A 22,047-nucleotide genomic window follows, 5' to 3' on the forward strand; every position below is an offset into this window, starting at 1 on the left:
GTGTGGAGGCTATCTATGGTATGGGAAAGTGACAGTTAATTTACATTTTAAAAATCATTATCTTAGATGTTCCATTTTGAGAGTGTGGAACAGATATAAATCAAGGCTGTGTCTAAAAATACTTTGTGGATTTTGACACAAGAAGCATGTTATGGAACGAAAAAGGTAACTAAGTAGAGTTAATTTATGGTGACATATTCTGAGGAAGATTTTGAAGCTTGAAAAAAAAATTCATTTCCCAAAGGTTTTCTTATACACAATGATTAGAAACATTTCAAATAAAGTATGATTTACAGTGCATAAAGAATGCTCACAAGTCACTCTCCAATAAGATGATTATAACTTATTACTCCTTTATTATGAATTAAATTTATATTCCACCTGTCTTACCACCAGGGGATTCTGGGTGGCTTAAAAATTAAAAGAAATAACAATACTGATATATATAGCAACAAAATTACAATACCTCTGAAATAACAAAAACATAAATTCATGATAGAAGCATAATCAAACTACAAATGCATAATTTAGCAGGTGGCTTCCCTCTTCCCAGCAATTCTTCACCCAAAGCCCATTGGAACAGCCAGAGTTGAGATGGGATTGGAAGTAAGTGGCTCTTGTTTCCTATTTACCAACTACATGTAATACTTGACCAGAAAGACAAAAGCCTCCTACAACAAATGTTTACATTTGGGGGTGGGTTAAGAACCAACTTTGCTTTTTATTCTGAATCTACTTCTTGTCTTTTAACAGAGGTCCTAAAGTGAAAACAATGAGCCGATTTTCAAACAGCTTTCGATGTTAAATAATAAATGGTAGATATTTATATATTGTAAATTCAACACCTAAAGGCGAAAAGTATAATTCCTGGGTAAAACATGCAAATTGCTATTGAGAAGTCTATTTAGTTGTTATACGGAATTAAGATTTTTTTTAGCTTCTTCCTGATCTTTAGTTATACAAATTATTGATAAATTGACTACGGGCCATCAAATGAGTATTGATTTAATCACATAGGTAAGATTTTCTCCAATATAATCTCTTCTGTCACGATTTCCAAAGGAGGAGTATTTAAACAGAGACATGAAAAGAGGGGATCGGTGCCAGGTCCATTAAACCGAAACCCTCGGTCCTCTAGGCTCACTTCTGCCCTAGCAACGCGGCAAACGAACCAGCGAGAGAAACGCTTTACGCCTAGAGAGCAAGTCTCGTCTCCAGGAAGGGAGCACAGAGGAGAGGAAGCTCTCTGCTCCAGCCATCCTGACAACCTCCAGGGCGAGGCAGAGGGCGAGGCTTCCCCACGTTGGCAGCCGCGGATTTAACTTGCCTTCCCCTCCCGTCGCCCTCCCCGATTTCCATCCTGCGTCACTCTCTGCATCTGACGGAGGCGGCTGCACTCACGAAGCTCTCGTTTTGCAAGGAAAGGGGTCAGTGGGAAAAGGGGCTACCAGGCACCTTCCGACGTTCAGCCCCGATCCGTCCGTCCTGCGCTGGACCCAGAGGCCAAGGAGAGCGACTCCTTTCAGCGAACCCCGCCCCCCTCCGAAAAAGAGCACCGGAGTAGATATTGTGGGAGGCCGGAAAAGGAAGATCCCCTTTCATTCTCTTCATACCAGGTCCACTCTAGGAAGCACAAATCTATCGTTTTGGCTCCTTGTTCTGTCATTTGAGGTCAGGAGCCCCAGGAAATTGGCGGGAAAGATTTGCCGTTGCTCTCCTCAGGCGGGTAAAGAGTGAGTGAGCGGAGAGCCATTTCTTCCCTCCTGCAAATCGGAGAAGGGGCTGCGGAGGGGCTAGGGGACATTTTGGATTGCCTCGGGCTTCTTTTGGCTGCCCTCGAGCAGGAGACCTGAAAGGATCTCCAGGGATGGAGGCGACCCTCAGCCGAGAGATCCACCGCCGGCGCTTCCGCGGTCTCGACGGCTGCCGCCAGGAGGCCGAGACGCCCCGGGAGCTTTGCAGCCGCCTTCACCGCCTGTGCCGCCAGTGGCTGCGGCCGGAGAGGAGCAGCAAAGGGGAGATGCTGGACCTGGTGGTGCTGGAGCAGCTGTTGGCCCTGCTGCCCGCGGAGATGGCGAGCTGGGTGAGGGAGTGCGGAGCCGAGAGCTGTTCGCAGGCGGTGGCCCTGGCCGAAGGCTTCCTCCTCAGCCAAGCCCAGCGGGAAGAGCCGGGAAAGGGGCAGGTGAGGAGGACGGGGGGGGGGGAGGCTTCATCCTGGGAGCTCCATAGGAGGTGGGGAGGGGGAAGATCAGGAATCTAATCACTTCTGCAAGACGACAAAGGGATTAAAAATATGACTCTGTAGCCTTTTCTGAAATTCTCCCTATTTGGAGAACTAATTTCTTCTTGTTTCCTTAATTAACCTTCCTTAACATCCTTTGGGATGTTATCCACATATGTCATAATAATGTTGTGATCTGTTATCTGAATCTAGATAAGGGGATACAACTGGATTATGTGAATGGCCTCTGACAGAGCCACATTTAATAAGCCCTATAATACCACAATAGTAACAGAATTAAGCTAATTAACACACCCTTATAGTTTATGTACATGAAAACACACCCTGCTATTCTAACTGTTCTATCCTTCCGAGGTAGGTAAAATGAGGACCCAGATTGTTGGGGGCAATTAAGCTGACTTTGTAATAATGCCGCTTGGGGTGTGTGTGTGAAAGCCCTAATAAGCAGGCATATACATAGAATGAAGGCTACCGCTAAGCTTGTAAGCCGCCCTGAGTCTTCGGAGAAGGGCGGGATATAAATGGAATTAAAATAAAAAATAACTCCCCTTCATTCATAATTTACTCAGAAATATAAGTCACATGTGAAGTCCCTGAATTCTGTCTGAATTGTGTTTGAGAAGTACAAGTAGGGAAGTGTAAGGAATGTGAACTAACTTGGATATAGTCCTCTGGAAATGGATTATGAATCAAGCTGTTCTTCACATGCAGGAGCTGCTCACAGAGGAGATTTCAGCAGAGTTTTGGGGTGGAGGAGATAGATCCAGCTCTATTCAGGAGTTTTTTTTCTGGAGGCCCCACCTCTGGCCACCTTGCCAGGTAAGTGTAGGTTTCTTCTGCAAACAGTAGCGTTCCAGCTCCATCCATTCATGAGCTGTGTTTAATACCAGATGCTGAGTGTGTGTATTTGAATAAAATGTCCACCCACATTTGGCTTTCAAAATTGTTCTGGAGATGTAAACGAGACAACAGGGAGGAACTTTGTATGAGCAATGTAATTTATTTGTACAAAGAGTTTAGCCCTCCATAATACTATTCAAAATTATGCTTAAACGAGTTAGAAATGAAACCCATGAATTGAAACAATAACAATGGGATCAAACATACTTCAGAACTGGTGTTTCTTTATTTTGTTAAATATTTTTGCTACCCATCTCCCTTGTAAAGTGACTGTAAGTATACTAGCAAAAGTAGACCACATGAAGGACAAGCCAATAAGTTAACATTAAGTGAATGCAACAATAATACTGTGGTCAAGTGACTTCGGATTTTAATGATGTTACCAATATTTTGAAATAGATTAGGAAAGAAGTTCCTAGTGACTATGTCCTGTTTTCTCAGGAATTTGGTCAGTGAGTAAGTCTAGGGGATTTTCTGCCGAAAACCTATTTGTTCAGTTATTCCAGGCCACTGGGAAGCTCCCCAAGGGTGCTAATGTGGCAGTCTACAACCTGGAAGCAACTAAGCCATGATTTGTGCAGCTGCAGCTTCCCAGCCCCAAGGCCTGTGTGGAAATGAAAACATGAATCTGTCATGAAAGAAAATGTCCATTTGCTCTCTTGCGAATGTGCGTTTTCTGTAAGAGAGAAAACTTTCAACTGTTTCCTGGGATTGTCTGCTTTTTTCTCTTTCTAGAGCTCTGATGCCTTTAAGGAGGTGACTGTGAACTTCACGGATGAGGAGTGGAGGCTGCTAGATTCTACCCAGAAGGCCTTCTGCAGAAAAGTCATGCAGGAGGTTGCGGGGAATATGGCTGCTCTGGGTAAGGCCAGGATGTTCATCTCTCTATAAGGCTGTGGCAAAAATACTCATCATAAATTTGGCTGAAAAAAATCTTTCTGTACAATCAGAGACTCTTAGATAACAATTTGCAGATATCACATCCTGGCTAGACAACTGGATTGTACCAAACCTGGAACAAAGAGAGTGGGGGAGGACATGCCTCTTTAAGCTTCTAAATTCTAATCAAAATATTTTCTTTTTCCCGAAACAGATGAAGTATTTGTGAATGAGAACGACAAGCCAGGAAGATTAAATCTACTCCATATAGAGAAGAATGAATTAGAAGTACTAACCCTAGGCCATCAAAGTGACACCAAAAGGCTAATGAGAAATGAGCCAGAAAATGGAGTGGAGAAGTCATCCACTTCTCTTCCTGTTGGTATTTGTGGCTTCCTATCTCAGCAAGTTCAGAGGGAAATGAGAAAAGGAAAATATAGAAAAAGCGAAAAGATGAATTTGAATAACATAAATATGGCAGAAACCAGACTAGAGAAAAACTACAAGCCTCTAGACACTATGGAGAATAACTCCTTCACTCCAACTTCACCAAAGAACCTGTATAAGAAAGACAGATCACATACCTCTGTAAATTCGGGGGGGATTCCAGTCTGAGCAAAAAGAGGAAATTGTGCATGCAGTGTGGAAAGTCTTTCTATAGCAAAGGTAATTTTAATCGCCACCAAAAAATCCACACTGGGGAGAGACCATATAAATGCATGGAATGTGGAAAGACCTTTACTAGGAATGGAAATCTTAAACGTCACGAAATGGTGCACTCCGGGAAGAGACCATATAAATGCATGGAATGTGGAAAGACCTTTACCCGAAAAGGATGTCTTAATCTTCATAAAAAGATGCACACTGGAGATAGTTCATATAAATGCATGAAATGTGGAAAGACCTTTATCCAGAAAGGACATTTTAGTCTTCATCAAAAGATCCATACTGGGGAGAGACCATATAAATGCACAGAATGTGGAAAACGTTTCATTTGCAACAATAAACTTAATCGCCACCAAAAAATTCACACCATGGAGAGACCACATAAATGCATGAAATGTGGAATGACCTTTATACAGAAAGGAAAACTTAATCTTCATGAAAGGATCCATACTGGGGAAAGACCATATAAATGCATGAAATGTGGAATGACCTTTACCAGGAATGGAAATCTTAATCGTCATGAAAGGATGCACTCTGGGGAGAGACCATATAAATGCATAGAATGTGGAATAAGCTTCATTAGCAAGAATAGACTTAATCAGCACCAGAAAATTCACACTAGGGAGCAATCATATAAATGCATGGAGTGTGGAAAGACCTTTACCCGAAAAGGATATCTTAATCTTCATAAAAGGATGCACACTGGAGAGAGTTCATATAAATGCATGGAATGTGGAAAGACCTTTATCCAGAAAGGACATCTTAATCTTCATGAAAGGATCCATACTGGGGAGAGACCATATAAATGCATGAAATGTGGAATGACCTTTACCAGGAGTGGAAATCTTAATCGTCACGAAAATATGCACTCTGGGGAGAGACCATATAAATGCACAGAATGTGGAAAGAGCTTCATTAGCAAGAATACACTTAATCACCACCAGAAGGTTCACATTGGGGAGCAATCATATAAATGCATGGAATGTGGAAATATCTTTGCCCGAAAAGGATATCTTAAACTTCATAAAAGGATGCACACTGGAGAGAGAGCATACAATTTCATGGATTGTGGAAAGAACTTTACTCAAAAATAAAAAATTGTCATGAACCACAGGAGTCTATCAGGTCTTTTGTCTAAAGTGCCCGACTTCTGCAAGGTTTTTGTCCTAAAGTGCTGAGCACCAAGTGCAAATATATTTTTAATCATTGCAGCACCTTTGGTTGTCACAGTGGCATCCACACAGGATAAAATTGGAAGTATCTGAGAAGTGGAACCACCATCACTGAGTGTGCTTAATTCTCCTAAAATGATCCACACAGGAAAAATAAATGAAATCCATGGAATGAGCTTTATTCTCAGCAATCAACTTAATTTTCATCCTACAATCCAGACATGGCAGAGAGCTAACTAATTCATGGAATGTGCAACAACCTGGTTTGTATGGAATCTTGTTTACCATCCATGTAGCTGCACAAAAGAAACAGGACAAGCACTAGAATTTGGAAATTGCTGATGTTGGATCAGTGACCTTACTGATGCCTTTCTTCTTGAGGCTCAACTACTCTGGAGGAGACTGTCCGGCCCCTCTCCACAAGGCACACCTGGAGACTGAGATAAAAGGAAATGCTGTGGAGAAGGGCATTTGTCAGGAACAAATACTGATTCCTTGGAGTTTTGTGTGTTGTTGCTGATCTCTTGTTCTGTGATTTCTGTTTGGAAACCTGGAAACTGACTATTGGACTGACTGACAATGTTGCTTGAATGTTTAAAGTCCTCGGGCTGTATTTTGGCTTCTCTTTTGAAAGTGCTCAGGCAAGCTTGTATTCACACAGACTCCTTAGGTTTATGATGTATGTGTCATTCCTTGTTATCTCTGTGGCCTTGAGTACATTCCTCTTCTAATCAGACTGTATGTGCAAGTACTTGCAGCCAGAGTCGGCTGAAGTGTTGTGTGTCTTCTGTTGGAGGATGGCCAGAAATGTGGGAGCATTTGGGGAAAATTAGGAGCAATTAAAGGGCTGTTTGAATTGCCAGCTGACTGTATTGCCTCTGTGCTGTGCCCTGGGTCATCACACATACCTTCAGCAGCCTCTGGCTGCAAGTAGTTTCACAAGTTGTTAACTCCTTCAGGTTTCAATGAACACACAGATTAGAAGAGTAATTTACTCAAGGCCACATAGATAACAAGGAAAGATACATACATCCAAAATCTAATGAGTCTGTGGAAATACAAGCTTCTGTGAGCAGTTTCAGAAGAGAAGCCAAAATTCAATCCGAGGTCTTTGAACACCAAATCTAATTTGTCAGCCAGCCCAATGGTCCGAGTTTCAGGGTTTCCAAGCAGAAATCACAACACAGAGCAAGAGATCAGAGAGTTCTTTCCAAGATCAGCAACAGCACACAAAACTCCAAGAAATCAGCGTTTGTTCCTGACAAATGCCCCTCCCCACAGCATCTCCTCAAGTCTCAGTCTCCAGGTGTGCCTTGTGGAGAGGGGTGGGATGCTCTCCTCCTTAGTAGGTGAGCCTGCCTGCGTTGTTTCCTCCTTCTCTCCACTTCATGCTCTAGGATCAGAAGGAGGTGGGAGCTCTGTCATGTTCATCCTGTCCCAATCCTGAAAGGCTCTGGCCTGTCTTGGCCTGTTCTTCCCCACGTCCCTCTGAAGCCACAGACACCTCTCCCTCGAGCTCCATAGGCTCCTGTTCCAGCTCATTTTCCTTAGCAGATTCAGGCTCTGACAGAAGCATGACAAGCACATACCCCGCCCGCTCACAGAGGTACGTGTTCCGTGAAACAAGCTGGGCAGTGGTAAGGTACTGGTATACCTGCAATTAGTTCAGGTTCGCATCCCACCAGGCTCAAGGTTGACTCAGCTTTCCATCCTTCCGAGGTAGGTAAAATGAGGACCCAGATTGTTGGGGGCGATTAAGCTGACTTTGTAATAATGCCGCTTGGGGGGCGGTGTGTGAAAGCCCTAATAAGCAGGCATATACATAGAATGAAGGCTACTGCTAAGCTTGTAAGCTGCCCTGAGTCTTCGGAGAAGGGCGGGATATAAATGGAATTAAAATAAAATAAAAATAAAATAAATACCATTGGCTATCAGGGCACATTGGTCAGATCCCCAATCCCCCATCAGCTTTGCCTCATCGCAGAGGTACTGGCAGCTCCCCCCCCCTTACCTTGTGTCTGGTGAAACCAGACGGAATCGGGCAGTGTGTGCAGGCTCCTAAGTAGGGCTTACTTTTGGAGTGAGGGCTTATATTAGGCCTACCCCTGAAAATTAGCTGGGGCTTACTTTGGAGAGAAGGCTTACTTTTGGGGAAACACGGTACTTCTGTTCCCGCTGTGAGATAATTCATGAAATCTCCAACCTCCCTGAGGGGTGTAAAAACCAGAGATTGGGGAAGTGGCCACAATTCATTCTCTACCCTTGTCAGGACCCACTTCAATCCCACATTTTAAGAAAGCTGAACTCTTGGAATGGTTTCTTCCAACAGGAACTTTTATTAAAAGTAGTTGATAGCAGGCATAATAGACAGGATCTGAGATTTCCCGTGCAGAACGATAGGTTAAGGTATCCCCAAGCAAGACCCTACCCCATAGTCCCCCCGGTCGGTGTGGGATGTTCAATCCCCAGGTGTTAGGTCCATCGTGAGAAAATGGGAGATAACATTGGCCCGTCTCCAGTTCGTGCAGCTATGGTCGGTGGCTCTTCACACCTTTCTCTGAGAGCGTAGAAATAAACCAAGCACTGAGGTTACATTCCTTATTCTCTCCCTTGTTCTAGCTGACAGTTTAGGGCAGGGGTCGGCAACCTAAAAAAGAAAAAGAGCCACTGGGAACCGGTTCCATCACAAATTAAAAAAAGAGGGAGCCGCGTGCGTGTGTCCATGCACGCGCATGCGCAAAAAGTTTTTTTGCGCATGCGTGGACACACGCGGCTGCCATTTTTTTAAAAATGAGATGGAACCGGTTCCCGGTTGCCCGATGGCGACGGCCCGTCTGCAAAGCTGCCGCTTTCGGCAGCTTAGCAGACGGGCCGCGGCAGCTTCCTCAAAGAGCGGCGCCCCTGCCCATTCCAAGAGGTGCGCGCGCACCTCTCCGAACGACCGGAGGTGCGCGCGTACCTCCGCGCGAATGGGCAGCGGTGCCGCTCTTTCAGGAAGCCCGCCGCGGCCCGTCTGTGAAGCTGCCAAAAGCGGCAGCTTAGCAGATGGGCCGCGGCAGCTTCCGCAAAGAGCGGCGCCCCTGCCCATTCCGAGAGGTGCGCGCGCACCTCTCCGAACGACCGGAGGTGCGCGCGTACCTCCGCGCGAATGGGCAGCGGCGCCGCTCTTTGCGGAAGCTGCCGTGGCCCGTCTGCTAAGCTGCCGCTTTCGGCAGCTTCACAGACGGGCCGCGGCGGGCTTCCTGAAAGAGCGGCACCGCTGCCCATTCGCGCGGAGGTACGCGCGCACCTCTCCAAAGGTTTGGGGAGGTGCGCGCGCACCTCCGCCCATTCGGGGAGGTGCGCGTGCACCTCTCCAAACGGGCAGTGCCACTCTCCATTTGGAGAGGTGAGCGCGCACCACTGCCCGTTGGAAGAGGTGCGCGCGCACCGGGCGGCTGGGAGCCGCAAGAGACGGCTCAAAGAGCCGCATGCGGCTCCGGAGCCGCAGGTTGCCGACCTGTGGTTTAGGGAGAGAGAGAGATAACGTAGGAAGCAAATTGTTACATTGTAGTGGATAGAGGAAGCAGAGGGGGCTGTAGGGATTTTATTTTTATTTATTTATTTATTTATTTATTTATTTATTTATTTATTTTATTAATTTAATCTATACCGCCCTTCTCCCGAAGGACTCAGGTATTTTGTAGGCAAATATACCATTCTTACTGAAACTTTCCGTTCTGTATGCAGTTTCCTCTTTCTGCTCAAACTAGAATCCCCCACCAGATTTTACAGAGATATGTAGTGCGATAAACCTATTGGCTGGGAGACTGGAGTTCCTTGCATACGGTCTTGCATGGGATGGAAGGTTGCAGGGGGGGGCCAGTAGGAATTTCAGAAATGAAGCCGGACAGAAACAGCAGGGCAGCAAATACAAGAATGGAAGAGAGGAAACAGCCAATAACTAAAGATTTCAGCACTGTGGACAATGGCTCATTCCACAGGTGACTTTTGACGGAATGGATCTCGCTGCCTGAGCGTCCCCAAGGGTAGCCCAGAAACTCTTATAAATACTCCAAATCACTTGTGAGATCTGACAGGCTCCCAGCTGAAGTGAAGCAAACAACATCAATATCCCACATCTAACTTTCTAAGTAACAGCAGGTGGATTGAGAGGAGAATTCAGGCAATGGTTCCACTAAGGGGCCACTTTGACCATGAAGGTACCCATCTCTCATGACTGTCTCATGGCATGTTGAAGGGCCTCCGTCCCGAGACAGCTAACACTATCAGAAACTGGTGGCCTCCTCCCCAAGGTGACAGTGGCAGGAGAGGAGGGTTTTCCAGCCTGTGCAGGGAACTCCCGTATCCCAACCTATGGGCTTATTGCATTGCATGGCTTCTTTTCTACAGAAGCGAAAATCACCAAACTACAGCAGGTGACCTGTCCCAAAGCCCAGAGCAGGAATTATCTGAATTCTCCAAATTCTTCTTTGCTTAGGCTGGCCACCCTGTTGTGATTAGAGTAGGGAACAAATCGGCTCCACCATTGTTCTTCCTGGAATAGATGCACTAGTGGCAGCTCAGTTTTCTGCTGTTAGGAACTGCCTTGCTCTTGTGTTGAGGGAAAGAAAGGTAGAGCAGAATTCAGCAGCATGGGTGGCAACTGGTTCTGGATATAAGGCACATAAGACACTACTACAACGTGAGCTGCCCTTGTTATCAGTATTTCCCAAACACATTTCAAGGTGCTAGTTGTCATCTTTAAAGCCCTTCCTGGCTGAGACCGGGTTACCTGTTGGGCTGCCTTTTCTAGGAGTCTCTAGTTGTCAATTTGATCTAGCAAGTTGGGCATGCTGTAGATCTGCTCAGCCAAAGAATGTCAGCTTGGTGGGGAGTAGGAATGGCCTTTTTTTTGCTGTAGCCCCTGCCTTATGGAATATCCTTCCCTCTAGGAGAGTAGAACTGCCCTCAAACTATTGGCTTTTCTGAGGGCTTTAAAAACCTTCCCGAGCAAGGGGAAGTCAATGCCTCTTTTTCCTGGCTTTATTGTTACCGGACTAAGTATCATGACTGCTGTATGTTTATTTTGGATTGGTTTTTTATTATTTTCAAAATATTTTATTGTTTTAATTGTACGTTATTTTAATTGTAAGCCACTCAGAGTCATTCATTGAGATTAATTAATTTGGCATATTTATCCGCCAATCAAGCCCTTCCCATGGACCTGGGATAGATAGATGTGGTGGATGTTTGACTGAGGAACCTTCTTGAATGAGAAGCAAATGAGAGTTAGTGTTGACTCTTAGCGACCACATAAGAAAGATTTTCTCCAAGATAATCTGTCGTCCACCTTGTTTTTCCAAAGATGTACATTTAAATAGAGTCATGGGAAAAAAGGGATTGGTGCTAGCTGCCAAGCCGAGATCCTCAGTCAGCCTCACTTCTGCTGTTTCCATCTGGCCAGTAATCTCTTGGGAAAACATTTTAAGAGGAGAAAAAGAGTTGGAAGGGAGCTACACTCACAAGGCTCTTGGCTTTTAAGGAAACAGTTGGAAAAGGCACACTACCAGATGTTTTCTGATATTTAGGACCCATCCAAAGCTGTACTTGGAGACAAAGAAAAATCCCTAGCTTTGACCTCAGCCTTCCTGAATTTCCTGCAAGGCAGAGGAGAGTCAGGGACCCGATTAAGAAGGGCAGCACCAAGAATATTGCTCCTTCCCCATGTTTTAAATGTATCACCGCTCCAGCCAGGCGTCTTTCAGCAGCAGCTCTACTTTTGCAGAAACGGAAGGTCTCTTCTCATCAGGCCCCTCTAGGAAGCACGTGTCCATTGTTTGGACTCCTTGGTGAGGCATGAGAGCTAGGGTTTTGACTTCTCAGACCTGCCCATGCATTGGTTCTTTGCCAGCATAGTTGTCATTTTCAGTCAGCAGTTCCTGCATGTCACTCTCATTTCTCTTCAACTTCAGTGGCAAGAGCCAGGTGGAATAAGAATCAGGTGGCATTTTTCAGCACTGCGGAAAATGGCTGATTCCACAACTCACTTGACGGAGTGGATCTTGCTGTCTGTGCTTTCCCAAGGGCAGACCAGAGAATCTGATAAATACTCTAAATCATGGGTCCCCAATCCACGGACTGCCCTCTACTAGTTCATGAACCTTTTGGAACTTGGTGCAGAAGTGGCAGGCTAGTGCTCGTGTACGCATGTACATCCCCACCTGCAGAAGTAGCGGAACCATCCCCATGTGTCTTTGGCACTCTTAGGTTTTACACTGCCCTCCTCTTTAACGTGACAGTTACAGGAGAGGAGGGCCTTCCATCCCATGCAAGACCATGTGCAGGGAGCTCCAGTCTCCCAGCCAATAGGCTTATCACACTACATATCTCTGTAAAATCTGGTGGGGGATTCCAGTTTGAGCATAAAGAGGAAACTGCATCATTTATCATTTTATTAAATGTATATGCCGCCCTTCTCTCTGAGGACTCAGGGCGGCTCACAACAATAAAAATTAAAAAACAGTAAAAAATTTAAAAAGAGAATTAAACAATAAATACAAAATTACAAAACAATTTAACCCAGTAAAAGCCTAATTAAAAATCGTAGTCAGTCCAGGCCCGATTGTTGGAACAACCAGGTCTTCAGGTCACGGCGGAAGGACCGAAGGTCAGGGGCTGTCCGCAGCTCCGGAGGCAACTCATTCCAGAGGGTCAGCACGCCCACAGAGAAGGCTCTCTCCCTGGGGGTCGCCAGCCGGTATTGCCTGGCCGACGGAACCCTGAGGAGGCCAACTGTGGGAGCGAACCGGGCAATGGGAGGTTGACAATGGCAGCAGGTGGTCTCGCAAGTACCCCGGGCCTAAGCCATGCAGGGCTTTAAATGTTATTACCAGCACCTTGAATCGCACTCAGAGGGTAACCGGAAGCCAATGCAGCTCGCGCAGGAGTGGTATAACATGGGAGTACTGAGATACTCCCATAAGCACCCGTGCAGCCACATTTTGCACCAGTTGAAGCCTCCGGGTGCTCTTCAAGGGCAGCCCCAGGTAAAGAGCATTGCAGTAATCCAGGTGTGTGACGAGGGCATGGGTAACCGTGCATAGGGCATCTTGGTCCAAAAAGGGGTGCAACTGGTGCACCAGGCAAACCTGGTGCACGAAGGCCCCCCTGGTCATGGCCATTACATGATCTTCCAAATTAAACCGTGAATCCAGGAGGACACCCAAGTTGTAAGCCCTTTCTGAGGGGGGCAATACCTGCCCCCCATCAAAAGAGATGGAACTTGTTGGACAATACGAGATGCCGATATCCACAGCCACTCAGTCTTGGAGGGGTTGAGCCTGAGCCTGTTCCTTCCCATCCAGACCCGTACCGCCTCCAGGCACCGGGACATCACATCAAGGGCATCACTGGGTTGGTTTGGGGTGGAGATGAACAACTGGGTATCATCCGCATATTGGTGATACCTCACCCCAAAGCCACGGATGATCTCACCCAGCGGCTTCATATAGATGTTAAACAGGAGGGGGGAGAGAACCGACCCCTGAGGCACCCCACAAGTGAGGGGCCTCGGGGTAGATCTGTGTCCCTCTGCCAATACAAACTGCGAGCGGCCCGAAAGGTAAGAGGAGAACCACTGTAAAACAGTGCCTCCCACTCCCAACCCCTCGAGCCGTCACAGGATACCATGGTCGATGGTATCAAAAGCTAGAGAGGTCAAGTAGGACCAGGACAGAGGAACAGCCCCTGTCCTGGGTCCGCCAGAGATCATCCACCAGTGCGACCAATGCCGTTTCCGTGCTGGAGCTGGGTCTGAAACCAGACTGGTACGGGTCCAGATAGTCCGCTTCATCCAGGAATTGCGGGAGCTGACTCACCATAACACTATCAACAACCTTTGCTACAAAGCCAAGGTTGGAGACAGGACGGTAGTTATTCAACGAGGCCGGGTCCAGAGCAGGCTTCTTGAGGAGGTGCCTCACCACTGCCTCTTTTAAGGCGGAGGGGAAGACACCATCAAAGAAGCATTAACAACTTCCTGGAGCCAGCACCCTGTCACCTCCCAGGTGGCCAAAACCAGCCAGGAGGGACATGGGTCCAGTAAACAAGTTGTAGTGCTCAGTCTACGCATGATCCTGTCCACATCATCCAGAGTCACAGGGTCAAATGGTATGATCAAGACCTGCCCTCTCCACTCCACCGGATTCCACGCAGTCGAAGTCCAAGCTAGTCCGGATCTGAGCGATTTTATCCTGCAGATACTGTACAAATTCCTCAGCCCTACCCTGCAAGGGGTCATCCCTCGGTCCCTGATTAAACAGGGAGCAGGTCACTCTAAACAGGGCGGCTGGGCGGTTATCTGCAGACGCAATGACAGTGGAAAAGTAAACACACTTTGCTGCTTCTATCACCACTAGGTAAGACAAGATAAGTTCTTAGCTGTGTTCAATCAGATTCGGATCCGCTGGACCTCCAACAGCTCTCTAGGCGTCTTTTCTGGCGCTTCATCTCCCGGAGCTCCTCAGTAAACCAGGGGGCCACCCAGGGTCTGCGCCGGTCAGAGGCTGCAAAGGCACAACTCGATCCAAGGCCCCAGCAGCCACCTTCTCCCAGTTTTCTACTAGGGCCTCGGCAGAGTCATGGGCAAGGGAAGCAGGAAATGTCCCAAGCTCCATCTGGAACCTTTCAGGGTCCATCAGGCGCCTGGGGCGGAACCACCTGGTCGGTTCCGCCTCCCAGCGGCGGGGGGTAGCGTACTGAAAGTCTAGCCAGAGAAGAAAATGATCGGACCATGACGGGTTGGATGATTAAATCCCCCCTACCCAGATCATTAATCCACTGCCCAGAGATAAAAACCAGGTCGAGTGTGTGCCCTCCATTATGGGTCGGGTCCTGAATTATTTAAGTCAGGTCCATGGCCGTCATGGAAGCCATGAACTCCCGGGCCAACTCAGATGCCTCACGGATGGCAGATTGAAATCCCCCAGAACTATAAGCCTGGGGAACTCAATCACCAACTCTGGCAAGACGTCGAGAAGCTTGGGCAGGACCAATGACACGCAGCTGGGAGACAGGTACGTAATCAACAGGACCCCACTTCAAAAGGAGAGACTCACACCCGCCTATCTGAGGGACAGTGGCCACTCACGGACAAAGACTCTCCCTAATAATAACCGCCACGCCCCCGCCCCTACCCTGGGCCTGCGGCTGGTGAAGCATACAGAATGGAAAGAGTTTCAGTAAGATGACTAATCTTAAAACTCCACTAAGCGATCCGCTCTGTGGACATTATAAATGCGCAGAATCTGGAAAGAGTTTTATTCGTAAAGAAGAAAAATTCTCATGAAAGAATTTACACAGAGGATAAACTGTATATATGCCTGGAATGTGGAAATAGGTTCAGTAACAAGTAATCTTATTAGCCACTGAAGTATCCACACAGGAGAAACTGTACAAAAGCCTGAAGTGTGGAAAGAGCTTTTTTTTCAAAAAGCGCTATTACTGATCACCACAGTATCCACACGAAAACATACAAACACACAGTGTGTGGAAAGAGCTTTACTCGTAAAGCTCATCTTAATTGTCATGAAAGAATCCACACTGGGGAGAGATACATTAATGGGCAGAGTATGGAAGGATCTTTACTTAAAAAACACAGTTCTCATAAAGAACATATAAATTCACAGAGGGTAGAAAGAGTCTTTTGACAAGAGAGGCATTAGTGTCCACCAAAGAATCCACAGGGAAACCAACCCAGAAATGTATTGAGTGTGGAAAAAAAAACCTTTATTGATTAGAGCACCTCTACTTGTCATAGAGGGAGCAACACAGCGGAAAAATATAAATGAATGAAATAAAGAACACGCTTCACTGAGAATAATGGGCTTCTCATAAAACGATAGAGGGGAAAAATGAATCAATGCATTGACCTTTATTCACAAGTCATTCATTATCCAAGGATCTAGACATGACAGAAAGTTTATTAATGCATAGAAAGTGGAAAAAATATCTGGTTTGAACTGGAATATTATCTACAATCCAAGTGGTCACACAGGCGAAAAGCTATAAGCAATTGAATATCAAATTTGCTGAGGGCAGATCAGTGACCTTAGTTATAGGATGATTTATTTATTCTTTAGGCAAATGTTTGTTTCCACTCAGAGATCATTCATTGGGAAAAAAGAAACTCAAGACTATTTCAACCTCCCAGCCTCCTCAGGGATTAAGAAGCTCCAGCTTTTGAGGAAGTGGCTAGAATTCCTTCTCTTTCTTTCTTCTCTTTCTTTCTTCTGATGCAGGAATTAATTGACTCAGATGATATTATTCAAACTATTCATTCTCACTGACAAAATAGCAAACCTTATTAGAAACTCTTATGTGCCTTTGTTTTTCTTTACAAACAAACGAGAAAAGACTTCTGGAGAACATGGATAGGGATGGGATAATGGGAGAATGAGAATGACTTTGGAAGACGTTGGATAAGCTTTGGGGTGGACAACCATAATGTAAAAGTTAACTTAGTCCCCACAAGGAGATTGTGAGGGTGATGGGCCATTGGAAGAATTGTAGAAGAAACTTCCTAATTTTTCAAAGTAAAAGGAGAGGAGGGGAGGAATACTTGCAGTTTCAGGATTTTGTATTGTGGCCTCACAGTAGAGATGGCGCTAGTATTCATTCTAGTGCTTGTCTGGATTTAGCTCAAAAGGCTGTCAAATGCTTCCTCCAGTCAGGATTCCCAGACTAGGAATGCAAATTCCAATCCTTTACCTAAGCCAATTTCAGTAGCCAATAATCGCCCAATCTTCCCAAAGATGCACAGGCAGAAAAACACAGTCAAACATGCATTCATATCTCAAATGGAGCATCTGATTTCTGTGATATTCTGGAAATTTGGTAGCATCAACTTTGTACTTAATAAGCAGAAATAAATGCTCTTTTTCATGAACAGAACCTGTTAACCAAACAGGGAATTAGGAAGTTATTTTTATTTTCCTAGACAAATATTTTTGGCAAGAAGAAAGCATGGATATTTAGACTGTAAATCAGTGCAAAGAATAGACAAAAGATTACAAGAGAAAAATTCTAAAGATGTATATGTTTAGGTGGACCAAAGAGAGCTTAGCTTATATATTTGAAAACGTGTTTAATGTTAGAAACTAAACAGATGGAAAGTCCTTTTTCCCCTCAAGATTTTTCGATGTACTGAGTACAAACACGCCAGAAAGCCATATTTTACAATAGAATATCAAATCACAGTTTTGATATCTTTTAGGTATCTCTAGTATTTTTCCGCATGTTGCCAAATGCCTTACAATCACGTGATCAATATTTACAATTTCTCTGCAGGCTTCCCTGAAAGTCAATGAGGAAGTCAATTACAATACATAAAGAATTCTCACAAGCCACTCTCCAATAAGTTGATGGAAACTATTATTACTATTATTATGAATTAAATTTATTTGCCACCTGTCTGACTACCAAGAGACTCTGGGTAGCTTACAGTTGAAAGCAATAAAAAAATACAAATACATATAGCAACAAAATTACAATACCTCTGAAATAACAAAAGCAAACATTCATGACAGGAGGATAATCAGATTAAAAATATATAATTTAGCAGGGGGGCTTCCCTCTTCCCAGCAATTCTTCACCCAAAGCCCATAGGAACAGCCAGAAGTGAGTTGGGATTGGAAGTTCTTGTTTTCTATTTACAAACTACATGTAATGCTTGACCAGAAAGACAAGCCTCCTACAACAAACATTTAAATTTGGGGGACGGGGTGGTGGTGGTGGTAATTAACCTATTTTACTACCTTTTATTCTGAGTTCACTTCTTCTCATTTAGCAGAGGACTTAAAGTGAATAGAATGATTTGATTTTCAAAGAGCTTTGGATGTTTAATAATGGTAGATATTTTTATACTATAAATTCAATACATGACGGATAAAGTAGAATTCCTGTAGAAAATATACTTTAATTGGTACTGTGAGAAGTCTAATTATCATATGGTATTGGAGGTTTTTTTTTGTTCCTGATCTTAGTTACACAGATTCTTGATAAATTGATTACAAGCCATGAAATCAGTATTGACTAACATAGGTAAGATTTTTTCCAAGATAATCTGCTCTCTCACGATTTACAGAGACATGAAAAAGAGGGGATTGGTGCCAGCTCGGTTAAACTGAAACCCTCGGTCTTCTAGGCTCACTTCTGCCCTAGCAACGCGGCAAACGAACCACCGGGAGAAACGCTTTACGCCTAGAGAGCAAGTCTCGTCTCCAGGAAGGGAGCACAGAGGAGAGGAAGCTCTCTTCTCCAGCCATCCTGACAACTTCCAGAGCGAGGCAGAGGGCGAGGCTTCCCCACGTTGGCAGCCCCGGATCCAACCTGCCTTCTCCTCCCGTCGCCCTCCCCGATTTCCATCCTGCGTCAGTCTCTGCATCTGACGGAGGCGGCTTCACTCACGAAGCTCTCGTTTTGCAAGGAAAGGGGTCAGTGGGAAAAGGAGCTTTCAGGCACCTTCCGACGTTCAACCCCGGATCCGTTCGTCCTGCGCTGGACCCAGAGGCCAAGCAGAGCCCCACCTTTCAGCGAACCCCGCTTCCCTCCGAAAAAGAGCAGCGGAGTAGATATTACGGGTGGGCGGAAAAGGAAGATCCCCTTTCATTCTCTTCCTACCAGATCCTGTCTAGGAAGCACATATCTATCGTTCTGGCTCCTTGACCCCCGTGAGCCCAGAATCGCGCAGGAAATTGGCGGGAAGGATTTACAGTTCTCAGGCGAAGAAGATCCGAGTGAGCCGAGACCCGTTTCTGCCCTCCTGCACACCGGAGAAGGGGTTTCGGAGGTGCTGGGGGATATTTGGGACTGCCTCGGGCTTCTTTTGGCTGCCCTCGAGCAGGAGACCCGATGGAGGCCACCCTCAGCACAGAGATCCTCCGCCGGCGCTTCCGCGGTCTCGACGGCTGCAGCCAAGAGGCCGAGACGCCCCGGGAGCTTTGCAGCCGCCTGCACCGCCTGTGCCGCCAGTGGCTGCGGCCGGAGAGGAGCAGCAAAGGGGAGATGCTGGACCTGGTGGTGCTGGAGCAGCTGCTGGCCCTGCTGCCCGCGGAGATGGCGAGCTGGGTGAGGGAGTGCGGAGCCGAAAGCTGTTCGCAGGCGGTGGCCCTGGCCGAAGGCTTCCTCCTCAGCCAAGCCCAGCGGGAAGAGCCGGGAAAGGGGCAGGTGAGGAGGAGCCGGGGGGGGGGGGGCTTCATCCTGGGGGCTCCATGGGGAGGGGGGGGAAGAAAGAAAAGATTAGCGATCTAGCTATATCTGCAATAGGACTAAAATATGACTGCAGCCTTTTCTGGAATTACTCACATTTGAATAATTTTTTATTCCTGAGGTAAATGTTTCTGTTTCCTAATTTAACATTTCTCTTCCATACAGCTCTGTGTCCTTTGTGATATTATCCACATATTTCATAATAACCAGTATTTACTTTGTGATCTGCTCAGGGCTTTTTTTTCTCATAGAACACTCAGAACGGAGTTCTGGCACCTTTTTTGGATGGAACCTTGTAGGGTAGGCAAGGCGGGTTGTATGACATGTGTGAGTTCCGGCACCTTTTTCTTTTACAAAAAAGCACTGGATCTGCTATTACCTGAATCTAGATAAGGGGAAGCAGCTGGATTACGTGAATGGCCTCTGATAGAAAACCCACATTTAATATGTCGTATAATACCACAATAGTAAGAGAAACAAACTTATAAACACACCCTTACATTTCATGTACATAAAAACACAGTCCCTGTTCATCATTTACTCAGATGTATAAGTCACATGCAGAGTCCCTGAAGTGTCTCTGAATTGGGTTGGGGAAGAACAGGTAGGGAAGGAAAAGGTAAGGAATGCAAATAACATGGATATGGTCCTCTGAAAGTGGATCATGAAGTAGCTTGTTCTTCTGATGTAGGAGCCGTTCACAGAGGAGATTTCAGCAGAGCTCCAGCGCAGAGGAGATCAATTCAGCTCTATTCAGGAGCTGTTTTTCAGAAAGACCCAACTCTGGCCACGTTGCCAGGTAAGTGCAGGTTTCTTCTCAGAACAGTAGCATTCCATCTTGATCAAATCATGAGCTGCGTTTAATACCAAAAGCTGAGTCTATGTGCATTTGAACATGGTGTCCACCTACATTTGGCTTTCAGGAGATGCAAACAGGAGACAATTAACAGGCAGGGAACTTTGTGTTAGAAATGTAATTTAATTGTAGAAAGAGTTTAATATTTCTAAATGGTATTAAGAGTACTTAAAACAGAGATGAAATATATGAATTGAAACAACAGATTAAACACACCTGAGAAGTGTTTATTTTATTAAATATTTATCCCACCTGGCTTCCTTGTCATGTGTCTGTAAGTATACCAAAAAAAGTATAGCACATTAAGGATGAGCCAGTAAGTCAACACTAAGTGGCTGTGTCAATAAAACTGTTGTTCAAGAGATTTCAGGGACGTTACTCAAAATTTAAAATAGGTTAGGAAAGAAGTTCCTAGTGGCTCTGTCCTGTTTTCTCAGAAATTTAGTCAGTGAGGCAGATAAGTCTAAGGGATTTTCTGCCATAAACCTACTTACTGAGTTACTCCAGGCCAGTGAGAAGCTCCACAGTGTTGGCTGTGTTGCATCCTACAATCTGGAAGCTGTGGTTTGTGCAGCTGCAGTTTGCTAGCCCCACGGACTATGGACAGGATGACATGAATCTGTCCTGAAAGAAAATGTTCATTTGGTCCCTTGCACATGTGTGTTTTCTGTTGTGTGCAGTAAGAGAGAGAGCTTTCAACTGTTTCCTGGGATTGTCTGCTTTTTTCTCTTTTTAGAGCTCTGATTCCTTTATGGAGGTGACTATGGACTTCACGGATGAGGAGTGGAGGCTGCTAGATTCTGGCCAGAAGGCCTTGTGCAGAGAAGTGATGCAGGAGGTTTCTAGGAATATGGCTGCTCTGGGTAAGGCCAGGATGTTCACCTCTGTAAAATGCCATGGCAGAAATATTCACCATAGAATTGAGAAATCTCCTATATACTCCATGGAAGTGACTGAATAGATTGACTGATCAACACCAAAGCCTTACCGTTTTGTAGCTGAAAAAATTGTTTTTATACAATCAAGAGACTCCTAGATAACAATTTACAAATATCACATCCTGGCTGGAAAAGTAGATTCTACCCGTTTGTCATGTTTTGAGGGTGGGGGGGAGAGATACCTCTCTCAGTCTTCTAAATTCTAATCAGAATATTGTTTTTCGCCCATCCAGATGATGCTCCTGTGAATGAGAATGCCAAGCAGGCGAGGTTAAATCTACTTCAAATAGAGAAGAATGAATTCAAATTATTATTTGGGCATCAGAGAGACACCAAAAGGCTAAAGAGAAAACAGTCAGAAGATGGGGGGGATAGGTCATGCATTTCTCTTGGTGTTTGTGGCTTCCTATCCCAGCAAGATCAGAAAGAAATGAGAAAAAGAAAATATTCGAAAAAAGAAAACATGAATTTGAATTATATAACTATGGCAGAAACCAGACCAAAGAAAAAATGTATGCCTGTAGATACTATTCTCCATAGTATCTACTATGTAGATACTATGGAGAATAACTCCTTTGTTCCTGTTTCACCAGAGAAACTATATTGGAAATGCAAACCACATAGCTCTGTAAAATCTTTCGTGGATTCCAGTCTGAGCAGAAAGAGGAACCTCTGTATGCAGTGTGGAAAAAGTTTCACTAGAAAGAGTAATCTTAATGTCCATGAAAAGATCCACACCGGGGAGAGACCATATAAATGCATGGAATGTGGAAAGACCTTTACCTGGAAAGAAAGTCTTAAATTTCATGGAAGGATCCACACTGGAGACAGGCCATATAAATGCACCCAATGTGCAAAGAGTTTCATTAGGAAGAGTAATCTTATTTGCCACCAAAGGATCCACACAGGGGAGCGACCCTATAAATGCATGGAATGTGGAAAGACCTTTCTCCAGAAAGGTAAACTTAATGATCATGAAAGGATCCACACTGGGGAGAGGCCATATAAATGCATGGAATGTGGAAAAAAGAAAACATGAATTTGAATTATATAACTATGGCAGAAACCAGACCAAAGAAAAAATGTATGCCTGTAGATACTATTCTCCATAGTATCTACTATGTAGATACTATGGAGAATAACTCC

General features: G+C 45.2%; 1 long non-coding RNA gene across 1 annotated transcript; it reads left to right on the forward strand.

Annotated features, from left to right (window-relative positions):
• Positions 1-19,705: 19,705 nt before the first annotated feature.
• On the forward strand, positions 19,706-21,767 carry LOC310636143. The gene is made up of 3 exons (XR_014491616.1): positions 19,706-19,906; positions 20,700-20,826; positions 21,135-21,767. It is a non-coding gene; the product is annotated as an uncharacterized lncRNA (long non-coding RNA).
• Positions 21,768-22,047: the final 280 nt, after the last annotated feature.

This window comes from Vipera ursinii (assembly GCF_947247035.1).
Source record: "Vipera ursinii genome assembly, chromosome: 2".
Lineage (NCBI taxonomy): Eukaryota > Metazoa > Chordata > Lepidosauria > Squamata > Viperidae > Vipera > Vipera ursinii.